General features: G+C 48.2%; 1 pseudogene; it reads left to right on the top strand.

Moving 5' to 3' along the window:
* The first annotated feature begins 824 nt into the window (after positions 1-824).
* Positions 825-4,389, top strand: LOC144139268 (ras-related protein Rap-2a-like; annotated as a pseudogene).
* The last annotated feature ends 693 nt before the right edge of the window (positions 4,390-5,082 follow it).

Raw genomic sequence — 5,082 nt, 5'->3', positions numbered from 1 at the left:
CGTGGACATCTTCCAGTGAGCATGTGATTAGCCCTTTGGTTATATTTCATGGTATCAGCTATCGCTAGAATAACCGCATCTGCGTGGTATGACACTTTCACGTTTGCGTAAAACTCGAAAGTGAACTACAACGACATATTGGCAAGGTGACTGTCGGTCTCTATGAGAAGGTACTGCTCTTGCGATAGAAGTCCCATGGACAAAAGGTACGGAAGAGTTCAGGAGAAGTTCTGATCAGTCCAAAATAAGAAATGGAGGAGACATGCTGTTATCGTAGCACTTTTCTTAGGGCGGACCACTTTATGGGACCAGCTTGTCGCCGTAGATCGTCTGGGGCCATGGTATCTAGCCACCGTAATAACGCGGCATAACGCAACCAAACGGAAACAGCAACTGCGAAAAGATCACCGCTGGCGTTGCGGAGGCGATGTCAATTTCATTGTGCCCCACAGGTTACGTTCCTCATATGCATAACGGGGGGCGTCATCTTTACGCTGCGCCGTTTCCACGCTGGCTGCCGCTCCTAGGTCGAAAACAAGTGCAGAGGAACGTGAAATAACGAAAAAATTATGAGATAATGCATTAATTACCCTAAAAAAAGAGACCTCAATCTAGTGTCTTTTTATAGGCCTTTTCAGAAGCTACAGGCTCTCCCTTGACCACTTTTTTGTATCAACGCCAGGCTGATACTGCATCTGGTCAAGAGAGGGTGCCACAGCTCCTTTGTAGCATCACTGTGCCGCACTTGATAGCTTTCACGTCGGGTAAAACTGCTTCAGTTTTTTTCAAAGCGGAGTTCATTGGTTCTTGCCCCACTCTCAGGAATGGGCCCTCACGAATTGCTCTACGGGCGTGGCTCCGGAACCAAAAGTGGTGCCTTCCTCAGCGTAATCGGTGGCCACGGCCACAGCGGAAACAGCGCTAGCGCCAGCGTGAGCCCTGACGCTTCGGCGACCCACAAGTTCCGACTCGTGGTCCTCGGAGGACCGCGCGTGGGCAAATCGGTCATCGTGCACCGCTTCCTGCACGACTGTTTCCTGCACGACTACATACAGCGCCACCGTGGAGGAGTTCCACCAAGGAGAGTACGACGTCGGAGGGGGCGCCATGGTCGCCCTCGACATCCTGGGCACCGGTGGAATCTTCGAATTCCCCGCTAAGCGGAGGCTGGCGATTGACTTGGGTGAGCTTTTGGACTTATTTCGTTTTCCGGATGCACAGCCAGCACGAACCAAAAGGCGAATATTAAAGGCGCACAAACAGAAACTATAAATTGGCAGCACTACCCACAGCTGTCGCTAAGTGGCTATGACGTTATGGCGCTGGTCCCAAGGACATTAGTTCAATCCAAGCAGCTCCGAAGGAAAATTTGACATCTACCTCAATTGCAGCGAAATGGCTACAAAGGGAAAAAACTTATTTCACCGAGAAATTTCTAAGTAAGCTGTGCAGCTTTCCTTTGTAGCCGCCTGGCTGATATTGAGGTAGATGTCTAATACCTGTGCCACACGGCTGTTTCAAAGGCCTTCCGAAGGCCGTTCAACCGATTGTCTATCGAGTGCCCCATTGTAAATACATAGGGCGCAGTTGTGGGCGAGAGTCCAATGTCAATTGAAAGTTACCCTGTAACACCGGCATAATATGCCTTAGCAGAAACACCCTACACCTTGGGGGTTTACCCTAAATCTGGTCGATTGATCGCAGCCGCTGCCACCGTTTCTCTGATCGAGGTGAAAGGCACGAAAACCCGTCTGTGCGAGAATTCTGTGCGCGTTAAAAATCTCTATGTGGACAAAATCAATCCGGAGCTCTCTAATCTCAGAGCTCAGGTGGAGCTTGGCGCGAAAAATCTGACAATTTCAAAATTAACGACGAGAAATGGAGGAAGGCCGATAATTTCACGACAGAATGATTCCCCAATATGGTGGAAAAGCATAGGTTTATACAGCGCAGGATAGGAGCAGTTGCAAGTCAATGGTGACAGACCTTCATCCGGCAGTGGACATGAATATGGTGGTGGTGGTGGTAATGAAGATGTGATGCAGGTATATTGCTACGATGTCCTTTTAAGGACATCGTACAAATATATGCGCCATTACATGTGCGGGTATTTTTAATTAATAACTTCATCTTAACTGCGGGTGAAAATTGATAAACCTGTCATTACTTTCACTCCCAGGAATCTTCGAGTAGCCAAGCACCCCTGAGTTAGGGACGCCGTATCGTCTTGCCACAGGAACTTTGCATCAGTGCAGTGCAGTCATGCTGCCCTGGTCCCACCTCTAGACCGGGCTCATATCTTTCATACTGCAGCCGTTTCTGTATGTGTCATCGTGTCTGCATCACATGCGTAAATTCGGCGGCATCAGTTGTAGTACTGAAGTCTGTTCGAACCGCAAAACATAAACGAGGGACGACGAGAGGGCACAGGGACACGCGCTAGTGCCCTCTCGTCGTCCCTCGTTTATGGTTTGCGCTTCGAACAGTCTTGCAATGGAGTGCCAACTTGCCCAGAAGTCCGCCTTAATCAGTACTGAAGTTTTATTCATTCATTCATCCAGCGTACATCCAACGACTAGAAACACCTTCCACAAGAAGTCGTTAAATTCAAGGATATCTATTCGTTCCATTCTCTATTGTGTAGTGTGGCTTGAATACTTTTGGTCTGTGCAAACATAATTTCTTAACCGTGGCATGTATTTACATTCGTCTATTAGTCCTGAAGTGTATATACGCGCACAAATTTGTATGTATGTCAAAAAGTTTTAAGTTTTAGGAGCGAAGCCACTTAGGGGCTGGGGCTGTTGGCGCCTCCTATCGTCGTCGTAACCATCGTCTCATGTAGTCACGGTACTAAAACACCGGGAAACTCGTTAACGCCTCGCGCTAGAACATAACGTGTACTAAGAACACCGGGACACTCGCTTAAGCCTCGTTCTGGAGCGCTTCGTAAAGCTTTCTTAAAAACCACCGGGCCACTCGTTTACGTCTCGTGCTAGAGGGCTTTGTACTTCAAAGACAAGAGACTTTTACAACAAAGCAGTAAAGCTCAACCCCTCCCCCCCCCCCCCCCCCCCGAAACGGGTTCATATTCTCTGGCAAAAACGCCAAGGCGCTAAGAATACACTTATGCACCGCACGCTTCGCCCCTCCCCAGAATTCACGTTAGTGGACGAGGGCCGGAATTTTTGCCCTTGTACAGCGCTTGAGTCATCTTTTTCTCGTTCTTTCGCGGAAACAGGTGCCTCTTTTTATGCTTTTTTTTTCAGACTAACTCCTTTCTGTACCTTTTTACCCTGAGGCTACCGAGAAATAAAAATAAATAAATAAATAAATAAATAAATAAATAAATAAATAAATAAATGGCTTCCTGACTTGTCTCTTGCAGGCGATGCATGCATCCATCTTGGTGTACGCCGTGGACGGCCGCGACTGGTTCGAGCTCGTGCGCAAGCTCCGGGACGACGTGCTGTCCGCCCGCAAGGCCCCGCCCATCGTGGTTGTGGGGAACAAGACAGACCTGGAAGAGCAGAGGCAGGTTCAGGCGCAGGTGGTCGAGCCCCTGGTCTGCATCGACTGGGAGCACGGATGGGTCGAGTGCTCGGCCAAGGACAACAACAACATCGCGAGGGTCTTCCAGGTATTCTGGGGTGGAGAGTTTTTTTCTTGAGAGGTTTTAGGATACGTGTTATCACGACAACACTTCAAAAAGACGTTGCTCCGTAGCGGTTGGTTCACTTTAAAACGATTAGGAAGTGTCTGATTGCCCTACGAAGAAGCAAATGGTGAATTTGCCACAGCGCTAAAGATGGTTAAAATGGTGGTTGTGAAAGCTCACATGGCGAATTTTGGATGCTAGAAACACTACTAAGTAGAGTCGTCAGTCCAGTTACCGGGGATCTACGGTTATACGTGTTTTTTTATAAGCAGATGTATTTGTATTTTACATATTTACTGACTGTTTAGTACGAACATTGCGTGTTTGACGGCGCTATAAAACCACCTCCCGGAAGTTGTGCCATCGGTCAATCAATCAATCAATCAATCAATCAATCAATCAATCAATCAATCAATCAATCAATCAATCAATCAATCAATCAATCAATCAATCAATCAATCAATAAATAAATAAATAAATCAATCAATCAATCAATCAATCAATCAATCAATCAATCAAAATCAGTTAGGAACAACTAACATGTGTTTGCTCCTGACTTTGCCGCCTCTCTGCAGGAACTGTTGGCCCAGGCCCACTTCAAGAGCAAGGTTGCCAAGGCGACACAGAACCGGCGAATGTCCCTGCCAGTGAACAGCTTAAGTCGAGATCAGCTCAGCCCCGTGTTTAGGGCCAAGGGCCCGCGCAAGAGGACTAGCTGCGCAGTCTCGTAAGCTGCGCCGAGAAGAAAGGCCCGCCGGCATCAACATGAGCCTCACCCCTGCCTTTTAACAGCGGAGTTGTTGTTACGGGGCGTAAGTTCTCCGTTGCAGAAAAGAAAACCAATAAAATGCCGAGCGCTCCTTTGCGCGTGCCTCGCGACGAACGGCGAGCGTACCCGACAGGCGCAGTAGGAAAACAGAAAGCTCCTGCGCTGTCGTCAAGCGCTACCACGCATGTAAAAAAAAACTCCAGCGATAATGCTAAAGTTGAAAAATCCCCCTGCTTGCGAGAGGTCACCGCAGCCGCCGCATTCTCTAGAAGAAATTATGGATAATTGGAAACATGGATGCGTGTGCGCCACTCCTGGCCAAGGCGACTTGCAGATCCTGTCACCGCTGCCTGGAGCCGATGACAAAGAGCTGCTGAAAGTGTAGAATGCTGAGGATGACTTCACATTCACCACTCGCTGAGGAACAGACGACGACCTCTCCATGCATTTGACGGCGATTACTAGCAGCGCAACTATGCAAATAAACAATCATACTCAAACTAAACTTTGTGTCAGGCAATGCTCACCTATAACAGTCTTGCGCGTTATTGTACGCTTCCCTAAATTTGTAGAGTGAGTGTAGAGTGAGGCTTTGTAGAGTGAGCCACCCGATATTATCTTCGGGCTAGCGACATCTCAAGCATTCTAACCAGTC

Source organism: Haemaphysalis longicornis, unplaced genomic scaffold (assembly GCF_048455015.1).
Source record: "Haemaphysalis longicornis isolate Haplotype H1 unplaced genomic scaffold, Haemaphysalis longicornis Haplotype H1 scaffold_5, whole genome shotgun sequence".
In the NCBI taxonomy this organism is placed as follows: Eukaryota; Metazoa; Arthropoda; class Arachnida; order Ixodida; family Ixodidae; genus Haemaphysalis; species Haemaphysalis longicornis.
Note: the sequence above shows the minus strand (reverse complement) of the source record. Positions and strands in the feature narration are given on the sequence as shown.